This window comes from Cynara cardunculus, assembly GCF_001531365.2.
Source record: "Cynara cardunculus var. scolymus isolate 2C chromosome LG 4, CcrdV1, whole genome shotgun sequence".
NCBI lineage: Eukaryota > Viridiplantae > Streptophyta > Magnoliopsida > Asterales > Asteraceae > Cynara > Cynara cardunculus.
The window spans coordinates 9,250,539-9,266,505 of record NC_037531.1 but is presented as its reverse complement, the minus strand read 5'-3'; positions in this window follow the sequence as shown (position 1 = coordinate 9,266,505).

The following is a 15,967-nucleotide window of genomic DNA, read 5'->3' as shown; positions in this document are numbered from 1 at the left end:
GTGAAGGTGACTTTTTAAAACCTTCACAGTGTTTTTGCTATGAAGGTTCGACTTTTTTTAAACCTTCACAGTGTTTTTGCTGTGAAGGTTACGTGTAAAAATGTGGTCTCACGGGTCTCACGAAAACAGGCTGGTCTCACGTGAACCCAACCATATATATATATATATATATATATATATGTACATACATATATAGGGTTAGGTTCACGTGAGACCAAGGGTTTTTCGTGAGACCCGTAAGACCAATTTATGTTCATTGATCAACTTTATAAGCTAATAGTCTGTAGTTGCACGGTGACAATTTTGTAATTATTGAGAAGTCTTGTGGCATTTATGAATATTCAGATCTTACGATTGTAGATCTAATCCAAGAGTTGAGAATTGGTCTTTACGGGTCTCACGAAAAACCATTGGTCTCACATGATCCCAAGTCTATATATATATATATATATATATATGTTCAACCTGTAACGAAAATTTGGGTTTATAAGAAAATGATTCCATTATATTTTATAAAACCAAACAATTTATTTTATTTTAATTCTCTTTAATTACAGCTTAATACATGTAACCAAACATCCTGTAAAAGATAATATAACGTTTGAAATATTTATTATATAAAAATATCGACGATAAATATTTATAAAATAACCTTTCATCTGGTTATACGTATAGATGTAGTGGCTACGGTTGCCCCTAAAGAGTAATACAATTGGTTTTGAAATAATATATTTAAAGAAAACAATAATTACACATTAAACGATTGCTGATTGAATAACATTTAAAGCCCCTTTAAGCATTATTTGACTCGTTTATGTAAGAACCTTAGACATTTTTCTAACGAATAGATCTAATCGATATTCATTACATAACATTTTCGCAATCACTTAAAATCTTGAACGAGATAACTTTATTGTAGAAAACTGAGTTTTACAACATGCACGTGTTACGTGTTCCGTTAGAATTGTCTACTTTTTTGCAAGTTCCATGAAATTTTCTTTTTCCGAATAGCATGTGGTTGAATACATACCCACGTATCTAATTGTTTTAAATGGCATATTAACATACAACCATGTTTATGACAACAAATACATGTTTGTCATTGTTAGTGAAATCATCGGTCCATTTTATGTAATTGGATTCACAATAGATCATTAAGAAACTAATTAAGCTATAACACAGGATAGGAGATATGGACTGCAAACTCGTGTAAGCTAACTAGCATTTGGGATCACTGGATGGTGCCTAGACAAATAAGAAATTAAAGAAAGTGGATCAAGGATTTTAGTCTCAGGTAGTTGAGAGTGGGTATTTACTAATGTTTGCAAACACTGATAAATGGTTTATAGGATGGTTAGCAACTCTTACGTGATCTCAAGTATCCAAACATCTTACATTATCACTGATCTAAGTCTACCATTTTCATTCATTGTTTTAATAATGAAGCAAAAAACTAGCCATTGTTAATGGTTGGTCGTATAAGCCATTATGCTCATTGATTGAATAACCAAACAAACCCTTACAGCCTAAAGGTTTCTAATGAAGTAATGATTGGTATAATTGGATCGAAAGCTACATGATAATAAAGTGATATACTTAAAATATGGGTTACTGGTAGAGTTTAATCTTTTTAGAGGCTAAGGGTTCAAGTATAATAAAAAAATGTTGAGCAACATGAAGAACAATCAGAGATTCATGATTCGTAGATGAATATGATGTTCAGAACAAGCAAAATGTTACTCAACCTCTACCAAATTCAAATAGATGGACAAGAGATCATCCTCTACGTCAAATTATTGGTGATACCAATAGTGGAGTGAAAACCACATCTGCAATAACCAATGAATGCTTGTATGTCAATTTTCTCAGTTCTATAAAGCCAAAGAAGCCATCTAAGGCATTCCAAGATCTGGATTAGGTTCTTGATATACAAGATGAGTTTTTGCAATTTGAGAGATAAAGTTTGGAGGTTGGTTCCAAGACCAAAAGATAAATCAATTATTGAAACAAAGGGTCTTCATAAATAAGAAAGATGAAGTTGGAATTGTAGTTAGAAACAAAGCTAGATGGGTAGCTAAAAGTTATTATCAACAAGAAGAATATACAATGATGAAATCTTTGCTCCACTTGCTAGGATTGAAGTCATTAGAATCTTTCTTGCCTATGCCAGCACACAAGAATTTCAAAGTGTATCAAATAGATGTCAAATATGCTTTTCTAAATGGTATGCTACATGAGGAGGTATATGTTAGACAACCTGAGGGCTTTGAGAATCGCAAGTATACAGATCATGTATATGTTTTGGACAAAGCTTTGTATGGAATTAAACAGGCTCCAAGAGCATGCTATGATATTTTAACTGTCTTTTTCTTAAAGTCCGATTTCAAGAAAGGTACAACTGATACAAATCTTTTTCTGTAGAAGCAAGGTAATGATTTAATATTGATACAAATTTATGTGGATGATATAATTTTTAGTTTTACTAATCCAAAATATTGTAAGAATTTTTAAGACATAATGCAGACTAAGTTTGAAATGAGTATGATTGAAGAGTTGGTCTTCTTTCTTGGTCTCCAAGTGAAACAATCTCCTAAAGGAATATTCACTAATCAAGTTAAGTATGTAAAGGATATTTTAAATAAATTTAATATGTCTGATTGTTCTTCAATGAAGACACGAATGACCACTAAATTTCAAATTAATACAGATTAAAATGGTAAACCTATCGATCAAAAAGACTTATAGAGACATGATTGGTTTTTTCTTATATCTAATTGCTAGTAGCCATATATTATATTTACTCCATGTTTCTGTGCAAGGTATCAAACAAATCGTAAAGAATCACACCTTGCAGTAGTTAAGAGAATTCTAAGATTTCTCAAAGGCATACCTAGTTTGGATATTTGATATCCTAAGGATTTTTAATTTAACAGCTTTCACAGATGCAGCTCATGCTGGTTGCAAATTTGACAGGAAAAGTATATCTGGATCATGTCAATTTTTGGAGATAAGCTAGTGAGTTGGACTTCTAAGAAACAAAATCGTACATCATCTTCAACTGCAGAAATAGAGTATGTAGCTGCAACAAGTTGTTATTCACAAGTGATTTAGATGAAGACTCAACTAAGAGTGTCATTGCTATAACTGCTAATCATATACAACACTCCAAGATTAAACATATAGATATCAGGTATCATTTCATAAAAATGTAATTTTGTACATACAAATTTACAACTTGATGAATTGTTCACAAAGCCTTTGGATTAAAAGAGATATAATTTTCTAGTTAGCAAATTGGAAATGTCGAATTTGGCTACTTAAATGTATCTTATGTGGCTCAAGACAATAGCTCAACAACTCATTCGACTATTCATTAAAAGTCAATATAAACCAATAAAATACAAACACCTAGTATTTATACAACTTATACCCAAAAGGTTTAAATATCTTATTATTAATTTAAAGGTCAGGTAAAATCCAAAACATAACATGGCTTCAAAGAAACATTTCTTAATAAGTAATGACACCCAAAACACGCCTAACAACTCAATCATATGTATATTTCGAATGATCTATAAAATTAAAATACTAAAGTGTGTTAACATCAAATAATATCACATGAGGAAGGAATATCCACACACTTCATGATTTATCATCAAAATGTCTAAAAGCCCAAATATATGTACTTCTCAAGATTTTATAAAACCAAATATGCAAAAGATGCAATTTCGTCAAGTAACCAACAATATTTGATAAATTTTAAGGAAAACACTTTAAAACTCCAAAATACACATTTTTGGCATGTATAAAGTTTTCACAAAGCAACTTGAAATTCACCTAGTTTCCAACCCCCCCAAATTCACCTAGGTTTCACCATCTTCGAGTCATCCCCAACGAAGATCTAGGGTTTCCAACCAATCACTCGATTTGAACCCAACAACCTTTCATCTTCAAGACAAACTCAAATAATAAACCCAACTGGAACCAAAATCACTTTTAAGAGTGTTGGGTGAAAAGATGGAGTAAATACAAATCTTACTTGAAATCCTTCAAGTAGAACCCATGAGAAGAACTTGGAATCACCAAGCTAAACCATTTTCAAAAGCTCCATCATGCTGCAAAATTTCCCCAAAGACTTCTAAGAACACTTAAAAACTTTACGATAAAGGGAGGAATGAAGTGGGTGACGAAATGAGCAATCCTAGGTCAAACATCAGAATTTAGAACTGATCTACAGGTTCACACCACTTGTAGGGCGACTTAAGTCGCACCAAAAATAGCCCTGCCCACTACTTTGCCACCCGGTCCCCGACTGTGTCCTGTTCGTTTCGTGATTGTTTCCAAAAATTTATTTTAATAGTGACAACATAATTTCGGGTGTTACACGGAGAATTCGTGCCCTAGGCCACAACCTTAGACTCCTTGTCATTGGGTCTCAATGACCCGATGTTGCCACCCATGTGTCCACCACGATCACTACCTCGGCCACCTCAGCCAGTCCAATCGAGTGTGTGATATGATTAAAAGTATATAACACAATGTTACGCATGCAAAAACGATTCAAGTATAATGTCTATAAGACAAAGTTAGTGCATGGATAGCCAAAAAAACCAAACATAAAAACTTTATGGACAAATGATCAGAAAATATCACCTAAAAATAAAGGTTTGAACTGTAAACACAATTAAGTAGGACTACAATGAACCTAATATTTAATCATCAGACGAGTGATCAAGTTCTTTGTCCTTTGAGTCACTATCTGAGTCTTCAAACTCTTCTTCCTCGTTACTACTCTCTTCGACATATAGGTGTCACTACGATCATTGGCAACTTCGATGCTTTGTATTGTTGTTATAGGGAAATGATGATATTGAGCTTCCATGTGGAGATAGATATGGTGAGTATCATATGTTTTCCACTTGTAATGAATTAAAGGTGATTTTCTTATGTGTTCTATGAAGAAAAATGGTGATATTTTTAGTTTATTTACTAGGGACAATTTGTGATTATGCATAATAGTTAATAGTTCATTTGTTTGTTCGTTAAAGGTAAAAAAAAAAGAACACGAACAAGTCTTCATTTGTGTTCGTTCGGTTTGATTACAACTTTACTTTTGTGATTTCTGCTAAATTCTCATTAATGTTTTTTATCTTCACCATGTTGGAAATGGAAGTGTGTTATGGATCACTATTAGGTTTTTCTCTTCTTTCTAAATTTCCAATTAGCTTTTCTGGTTTCTACCACTAGTCAGTCTGCTATCTATTTTTGTAATATGCTATTAATCTGTTATTTATTTGTGTTATTAGGTTTATTCGGTTGAACTGAAATAATAAAAAAATAAACAAGGTATCCTTATCTGACTAAACAAACTTTAAACTGAAAATCGAATAACCTGAAACCATTCCCGAACCTCATTTTGTTAGGGTGGGATATTCGGATTTAATATTTTCTTGACACCCCTAGGTATGCCCTCGATCAACTGAGTTTCTGGATCCGCCAACTGAGCAACTATATATACATCTTTGATTAGTAACTACCATATACTTGCACCAACAACTGTCATATACGACGACGTCAAGGGTGAACATTACGTAAAAAGCCACTCTGACACATTTAATTTGCTATCGAACCCATAAATGTTGTATGAGCAACAATAATTACCTTAGATCTAAAACTTATCTATGCTGTATTATAAAGCAGTTAGGTTTTTAATTTGTCGAATTTTTCGTTGAATATTTAAGAGTAACCTTGCTCTCTGTGGTTTGTCAAAAGTAGCACCTTTTGTCTATGTAGTTTTAAAATTACAAGATGATCATCATGGTTTACCAAAACGTCTGGACTTGGTCCCTCCCTCTATCGACCATTAAAAAATTAATGTAACTAAAGGATGTTTTCGTTATTTCATGGATTTTTTTGTCGTTTACTCAATCAAAAACCACATGGATCAAAATCATAAAATTGATTTTGATTGAGTAAAAGACAAAAAATTCCATGAAATGACAAAAACTAGCATCATTTAACAAAAAAATTTAACGATCGTTAGAATGAGGGATCAAATACAGACGTTTTTACAAATCATGATAACCATTTTATAATTTTGAAACTATAGTGACAACATGTTATTTTTGACAAACCAGAGAGACCAAATTTATTGTTTACTCTAAGGGGGTGTTTGAGATTTTCTATAAAAACACTTATCAACTTATTATAAGTCAGAAGGGTTTAAGTTATTCAAAAACTCCTTATTACCGGTTTGGCACCGGTATAAGTTGTTTATCCAAACACTCAAAAATGCTTATTACCGGTGTCACACCGGAATAAGTCAATAAGTTGTTTTTATAAACAATACCAAACACCCCGTAAATTTAATTAAAAAGTCACTTTGATGGCAATGGGTTGATCTGCTGGTTTCGGGTCAAAAAGATCCATTTCAAATGAATCTGGGCTTTCTTTAATGTATTGTTAGATGAGATCCAATAAATTGGGCTGAACCTGCTGTTGGGCCAAAAAGAAAACAGGCATGCATTCCCCCTTTTTTTAATAATTAAAAATTTCTTTTGAAGTAAATTATAATTTTGGTTTGAAATTATGATTTTCGTTCCTATGGTTTATAATTTATTGACGTGGTGATTTATCACGCCCTATTAGTGAACCCGGTTTCGAGATTCCCAATAAAAACGATTACCTGGTCTAGGGATCTCGACATGTTGAAAATCGAGGGCGGGTTTTGTATTCCCCAACCCGTATATATATATATATATATATATATATATATAGAGAGAGAGAGAGAGAGAGGAGGTTCATACGAGAATGACTCCTATTTAAGAAAATAAAGGAATAATTCTCGACCAATCATTTGTTAAAAAAAAAATCCAAAACTAATACTTTCTAAAAATTAGGTTTAAAGGGCATATTTGTTGATTTTGGTTACCGATCATTTAGAGGATACTAGTAATTCATCCTTAATGATCGATCCATCCTATCTGAGTAAAAGAAAAACGATTGTATCTGGTAGGTTTCTTCAATAAAATCCCGATTTTCTTGATCTTTATTATTTTCGTATGAACTCAATTATATATATATATATATATATATATATATATTAAAATTATGTTTTTTTAAACATATACTGTATTTATAGTTCAACTAGTTTTAACAAATTTTTAAAGCATTTTTTTGTTGAATTGGCAAATGGATCGGGCATGACTAGGGATAGGCCCAACAAGAAACGGAAGAGAATTTGATTCACCATACATTTTAGGGTAGTGAAACCGAGGTCAGGGATTGCATTCCCTCCCCTGTTGTCATGCCTAACAGAGTTATGTTTAACGACAATAATAACAATAAATTACAAATCATAAGAATATAAAACATAATTTAGATAACATAGGGATGAAAGTCGTAATTTTTGACAAAATACAGTGAATACATAGTTTACTAAAAACAAAATTTAAATCTCAAAAATTTGAATTCAACTCCTAGAATTTTTTAAAACGTAATTTCTGCCTTGATTCATACTAAGGAGATGTTTGGCTGTTGTTTAATGGTTTGGTGCAAAATGATTAAGTGGTCAGAATAATTAAGAGGTTCTCATGATATAATACAAAATGAAATATAATTATTTGATAATTGTTTACAATGAAATTAGGGTGCTGAATGGTTAAGGGAGACTCATAAAACAAAATTATTCAAAGGGTTTTAGAACTATACATTTTTTTTTTTGTCAAACAAGATTCACCTCTTAAAGATTCAGAGTTTGACTCTTAATGAAACTATTAAAAGGTAAGTAAACAACCACATAATAACGATATCTAATATGGAAATTATATTTACTTTTATTTATTAATTTAACCACATTATTTTATTACATCTTGTTTTAATTTTTAAGTATTATATCATCTCTTTATATTTATATAATAATTTCCAAATCCTTTTTCTATTGATCAAATTTTTTAACCAGCAATTAAACTATAATTGGAAATTAAATGAAAAAAAATAAGTATATATAATTGGAAATTAAATGAAACAAAAATCAACATTATTTTAACATCTTTAACAAATTCTTTAAAATTAAGATTTTGGAGATTTTTATTTCAACAGATTTTTCAAAACCTTCTTTAAAAGAGAGAGAGAGGGGATGAAATTCTTCAAATTTGGATAACTTTTAAAAAAATTATTACTTATGAGAGAGAATTGATTTTTTTTATCTTTCTACCAATCTCATATTTATGAGAGATAAATAATGAATTATGAATTGCATTTAATATTCTAATAATATAATTAATAGTATAATCTCCAAAATGGAAAATCGTTGGTGATGAACGCCATTTTTTTTTGAAGATTTTGACTTTTTAATTCTTAATTGTAAAGAATCTGTTGGAGATGCTCTTATAGCATCTCCAACAAATTCTCCAAAATGGAGAAAATTGTGATTTTGGGCAAATTTTGCTTCAACGGATTTTCTAAAATGTTGTCTAAAATGGAATAAGTATGAGAGAGTATAAATTTATCCAAATTTGACGATCTCTAAAAAAGTTAATTACCGTGAGAGATAAATGATTTTCTTTATTATAATCTACCTATAGGTAACCTTGAAATAAAATGTTTGTGAGAAGAAAATAATATTTAATTAAATATATTAGTATTTAATAATATAAATAATGATGTAATCTTCAAAATAAAGAATCTGTTGGAGGTGAATGCAATTTTTTTTAGAGATTTTAAGCTTTTGGTTTTCTATTTTAAAAAACTTTTGAAAAATTTGTTAGAGATGTTCTGAAGTTTTAGATTTATAATGATTGTTTTTGGAAGTTAGGGTTCTTGATAAGTTGTGGTTTGGATTGGGATGTGGGAGTTTTTATATTTTTATTTTGTAACATTTTAATATACTATATATTTTTAGGGGTTGTTTGGTTCGTAAAATTCAAAGTATTTTAAAGAAATTGGAATGATCAACTCTTTTGACGAAATCTCAATTTTTTTGTTTGGTTCATACAATGAAAATGTAGTAATCATTTGCATTCCATTAAATTTTACAAATTATTGAATTATTCATTTATTTGGTTCATATAATGAAACTGTAGAAATCATTTGAATTCCATTAAATTCGACAAATTATAGAATTATTCATTCATTCGCATAAGTGATGGAATTGAATTTAATCATTTTGCATCTAATTTAACCAACACCCTCTACCCCAACTACGACACCATTACTTTCACCATCACAACCACCACCCGCCCATCCACCCCAACCAATCACTGACCATCATGCCACTATTGTCGTTGTCACACCTGCCACCCACACCCATCACCACCCTCCACAACCGCCCCAGTCCACCACCTGACCACCATGCCCGTATTGTCCTCATCACAACTACTACCCCACTATACCAGTTATTCCTTTCGGTTCTATCTATATCTATCTTCAAATTACAGAAAAAAGAAAGAAGAGCGCTTTTGCCAATAAAAATTTCAGTGAACCATTGAAGACTTTCACAGGAATTGTCTTGATCACCACATCCACTATCTATCTACCTACCACCCCATCCCACCCATTACCATGCCACTACTATTGTCGTCAAATCTACCACCCCACCCTTGTCACCCACCCTCCACCCTCGTCCTACCAACTACCATGCCAATATCATCGTCGTCATAACTACCACGACCAAACCCAACCCTGTCTGTCCTACCCTACCAACCATCATGCCACTATTGTTGTCGTTATAGCTAACACCCCTACCACCATGCAACTACTATTGTCACAGCTACCACCCCCACCCTCCCTCGAGCAAGTTTGGAGATTCCAATTCTTTTAAGAGAGAGTGCATTCCAATTCCTACCAACCAAATGCATGGTCAAATTCCATTCCATGGTTATTTTCCGGCGGATCCAGCGACATTTTTCCGACAGATTTTATATATATATGTGAAATATTACATATTTTCCACATGGTATGCATAGTGGATAATAATTCTCTTATCGAGTCCAACATACACACACACACGTACATGTATGCAATACATACCTATATACAAACACATAATCCGATGTCATTGTTATTAATGGACTTTAATAAATATTAAAAAGTCTTATTTGGTTTCAACAGGTCTTAGTTGAGCCCAATACATACCACATGCTCATATGCAATACATGTTGTGATAACCGGATTCTGGTTATCACCCAAGGTAACTAATATGTGATTATTTGTTAAATGATTATGTGACAGCATGATAAATTGTTATATTTAATCATGCTAGTATGTGAAATTATATGCATAAATAAGTATGCATTAAGTATGTGGGTATAATTATATACATGATAAAATATATGCATAGGTGTGTATATGTATATTTGAATATGCATGTGTATGTGTGTATGGGTTTACATGCATGCATGGATGATTTATATGAAAGCATGCATGTGGGTGAAGGCTACATGTGGTAGCCGACCTTCCTGTTTGGGAAGGGTATATAAAAGGGAGGTTAAGCCTCCACTATATCTTCTTGCTATTTTTGAGAAAAGTTGAGCGATTTAAAGAAAGAGAGTTGACCAGACTGTTCTTGACTGGCTTACAAGTTGCGTTTCAAGAGATTGATTTTCAAAAGAAATTCAAGGTGAGTGATTCTTACTACTTTTAAACTCTTCATAATTGTATAATTGAGTATAGAACTTATTTTTGATTTAAAAGTTATCCGCTGGAGTGTTGTCCGGATTAGTCTTAAACCGGACAAGTGTTAGGCGGATTAGCCTTAAACCGGTTAAGGCTTAAGCGATTTATAAATAAATCGTTTGATGAGTTGTTCGGACTAAACTTAAACCGATCAAGTGTTGAGCGATTATGATTATTGAGTTTATGTTAAATATTTTGAACGGAGAAGTAGGAATACGACTAATGGTGACCGGTTTAGTTAAATCGAATGATGGTGAATAGTGTTGTCCGGATTTGTTATCCAGACAAGGTTTCGTGATTTAAACCAAGTATTAAATCGGACAAGTCTTGGGCGATGTGTTGTCCGGATTTGGTAAACCGGCCAAAACTTGACCATAGATGAAGTCCGGCCAAGCCTATGTTGACTGGATTTGTATTATGCATTGTGCATGATTGATAAAAATTGTAATTTTATCATACTATGGGAATTTTTGATAAAGATGATTTTGAATTGATAATAATTCCATTGACTGTGGTTTATTTGAAATTGTTTTTATAAAATATTTTGATGAGGAAATAAGGGTGGCATATCAAGGAGAGGTGTATCATGGGATAAGGGTGACATATCAAGGAGAGGTGTACCTTGGGATAAGGGTGGCATATCAAGGAGAGGTGTACATTTGGATATAAGGATGACATTTGTATGTGTGTTATATGATATAACTCTTTCTATTATGTCCCTTAAGATTACCATGGTCTGGAATATTTATTTCTTTGTGATTTAAAGATTTATGATCAAGGTTCTTATTGGAAATCATAGTCTGAATGTTATAAAGATGGAGATAACATGTTTGGCCTGAAATTTTGAATAAACCTTATTTGAATAGAAAAGGTTTAAAGTGGCATTGTAGTAATGTGGTTTATATAACCTGTTGAGATTTGAAGTACTAATTGCAAGTAGAGATTATTAACTTGAAAGTAAAAATGTATCGATATTATGATCTTACTTGTTCATATATTTATATATATGAAAAGTTGTTTTACTTAAAGGTTTTGGTGATTTTCACCATGCAATAACATAAATAGGGTAACTCACTAAACCTTTTGGTCTAACCCTCATTTTGTGATTTTAATTATGTATTGCAGGAAGTGCTGAAGGTAAAGGGAAGGGAAAAATATAATAATTTCCCTATATGCTTATCTGTATGAAGATTTGACTATGATGTATAGTTTTGATTGATGAATGTTGACTAGTACAAGAAATGTAGTTTGAATTTTTGGGACATGTATTCTATATGATAAATTCTTGTACTAAGGGACCTGAGTGGTAAATAAACGTGTAATTCTTCCGTATGAAGTAAGTGTTACATGAGTTATGTGGAATGGGACGTTACACATGTCTTCTCACAAACACATATCGGGTTTTACTAGTTCTTATTGAGTTTTTAATGGTTTTATTAGACTTTAATGGTTCTTATTGAGTTTTTAATGGATTGATTGGGTTTTATTTTGTCGTATTAGGCTTTAATGGATGTTAGTTGGACGCTAATGGTTCTAATGGGCTTTAGGTCTTTATTGAGTTTTTACTGGATCTATTGGGCTTTAATGAATATATTGGATTTATTTGGTCGTATTAGACTGTTATGGATCTATTGAACTTTATTTGATCATATTGGGTTTCAATGGATCTATTGGCTTTAATGAATCTATTGGACTTTAATGAATCTATTGAGTTTTAATGGATGTTAGTTGGGCTTTAACGGTTCTATTGGACTTTAATGGATCTATTGCGATTTAATGGATATATTAGGCTTTATTTGGTCTTATTGGGCTTTAATTGGTCGTATTAGACTTTAATGGATGTTAGTTGGGCTTTAATGGTTCTTATTGAGTTTTTACTGGATCTATTGGGCTTTATTTGGTTGTTTGCGTTTTAATTGATCTATTGGGTTTTAATTGATCTATTGGGTTTTAATTGGTCGTATTAGGCTTTAACAGTTCTATTAGGCTTTAATGGTTTTTATTGAGTTTTTACTGGATCTATTGGGTCTTATTTGGTCGTATTGGGATGTTATGGATCTATTGGGCTATATTTAATCGTATTAGGCTTCATGGATCTATTGGGCTTTGATGGATCTATAAGGCTTTAATAAATGTTAGTTGAGCTTTAATGATGATGATAATAATAATAATAATAATAATAATAATAATAATAATAATAATAATAATAATAATAGAAGTAATAACTATAATACTACTAATGAAAAAAATAGCAGTAGGAGTAGCAGTAGCAGCAGCAGCAGCAGTAGTAGCAGTAGCAGTAGTAGTAGTAGTAGGAGCAGTAGCAGTAGTAGTAGCAGTAGTAGGAGCAGTAGTAGCAGCAATAGTAGCAGTAGCAGTAGCAGTAGCAGCAGTAGTAGTAGTAGCAGGAGTAGTAGCAGTAGTAGCAGTAGCAGGAGTAGTAGCAGCAGTAGGAGTGAAACAACCCCCAATTTCCATATACAAATAATCCACATACATATTCTCATAATAATAAAAATAGTATTGTTACAAAACACGGACTAACAAAAACTTTCTTTAATACATTTATGAGTAAACAAATGTTATCAACAATAAACTTTTCTCTTTCCTTTATCCTACGAGGTATGATGACCTGCAAAACCGGTTAGTCTAACAACTGAGCATTAGACCCAAAAGGTCTAGTGAGTGCATAAATCTCAAACAAATAACACACTTTCTAAACAATCAGTTCAAAATCAAACCTGTTCAGATACATATACTCATTTATTTCTCTCGCGGTTACACCGCCATTACATCTCTCTCTCGGTTACACCGCCATTACATGTCTCTCGCGGTTACACCGCCATTACATGTCTCTCGCGGTTACACCGCCATTACATCTCTCTCGCGGTTACACCGCCATTACATCATCTCTCTCGCGGTTACACCGCCATTACATCTCTCTCCTTAAAATATATCAAAAATTCTAACACATTATCCGGATTTGAAGTCCGGTCAACCTTGTCCGGATATGAAGTCCGGACAAACACTTAGAATATCAAGAGGGTTACATCGACCATGCCTTGAGCGGTTTAGCTTTAAGTCGGTCAACACTTRGGCGATTTAAAGAAATATCCGGACAACACTTGGGCGTTTAAGAATAAATCGGTCAACAATTGGGCGGTTTAAAGGAAATCTGGTCACCTCTTGACCGATTTAGATGAGAACTCCGGACACTCTTTGTCCGGTTTAAGGACTTAACCAAATATTTATGAAATGCAGTTCATAAATAACAGATTCTAGCAGTTTAAGAAGTAATAACCAATACTTTAACGCAATATACACTCACATTAAATAAGGAATCCTGACTCTGAATTCTCTTCTTCTTCTCTGCAAATTTGTATGATTCAAAAGGAGAATTTCCTATTATAACAAGAGTGTAACCTTTTCATCTTGACAAAAGTTTTCTATATATAGTAATAAGGAAACAAAGTGGGCGGTGTCTCCAGCCGACTCCCCCTTCTTTTAAAATTATTCCCCCAATATACACATATCAAAATCTTCACATAATCCTAACACACACACACACACACACACACATATATATATATATATATATTATATATATGTTAAAAAGAAAATCTTAAATCAAAACTTGAAACCCGAATATTACAAGGAGTAGTAGTAGTAAAAATAATAATAATAATAATAATAATAATAATAATAATAATAATAATAATAATAATAATAATAATAATAATAATAATAATAATAATAATAAACCGGTATATTACCGGCGAAATTTTCCTCCAGAAATGAAATTTTCTATTTTTTCATGAAAATCGGTTTTTTTTTTAAATGTTTCCGGCAAACATATCCACCAACTCGCTTAGATCGACGACACGTGTAACTGAGAGAATCAGAATATCAGTGCCTTGGGTAAATGTCTACCTTCGGGAGAAGAAAAGGGTCCTCGCGTTGGACTTAGTGCAACATTTCAGGGGTTACTTCTTTTGTTAGGTCTCAAATTTTTCGGTATGATCTTCACACTCGCTCAGATCGACGACACTCGACGACACCCGCTCAAATCCCTATCTCCAGCCTCCTTCCCCTATCGTTGACCTCCTCCCCTCACCGGTATGTATATGTGATATTATGTATGTAAATATGTACTACAGGTAACTGTATGTATGTATATATGATTTTATATATGTATATATGTATGTGTATATATATATATATATATATATGTACGTATGTGTGTATGTATGTATATGTATGTATGTATGTATGTATGTATGTATGTATGTATGTATGTATGTATGTATGTATGTATGTATGTATGTACATAGGTGGAAGTTCAAACAAAAACACCTTCATTTTATGAGAACGTGAGAACACTCTCATCATATGTGATAATACGCGTGAGAGGACCCTATGATGTGCGGACGACGTGTTCTACGACTTAGGCCGCACCAAAGGTTGTCTGCGCCTATGATTTAGCATCACATGTGATGGTCTTGATAGATTATAGTATCACATCAACAACAACCTATCACATGTGATAATATTGGTGAGGAGACTTAGTGATGTACGGATGACTTGGCCCGCAACTAAGATCACATCGAAAATCGCCAGCGTCTCAGATTTAGTATCGCATGTGTATCATATGTGATGGAATAATAGTATCACATGTGATTGTCTATGGTAAAAAGATATTCTTCGCATTCTCGTTAAATGAAGGTGTTCTCGTTTGAATCCTTCCCTATGTACATATATATGTATGAATGTATGTATGTATGCATGAATATGTATGTATATATGTATAATTTAGAAAATTAAATTGAATTTCCGGCGGAGACATCACCGACGGATTTCCAGGGACACTTCCGCCGGTAATTTAATTCAATTTTTTTAAATTTTATTAACAATTTCTTAATTTAATTAAGATTTTTTAAATAAACCTAAAAAAGGTGGCTATTTCAGCGGTCATTTTCCGTCGGAGAACCAAGAATCTGCTGGAAAAAATATCACCGGTGCCTCATTTTTCTGTGGCCATATCCACTGGAAAAGGTGACTAGTTTGGTAGTGAATTAATGGGTAAGTTCATATGTGTATCACATGGCTTCACATATGAACCTGTTTGCCGGTTATTTGTAAAAATTTCGAAATTACCCCTCTATCTTCCGCATATTCATGTGAGGAATTATCCGGTGTTTCACGATCAAAGTTGCAAATATTGACCAGATGAGTGGCTAGGTTCATTTAAGAAATTATCTGGTGTTTCATATGTAAATCAGTTAATTAATTCATA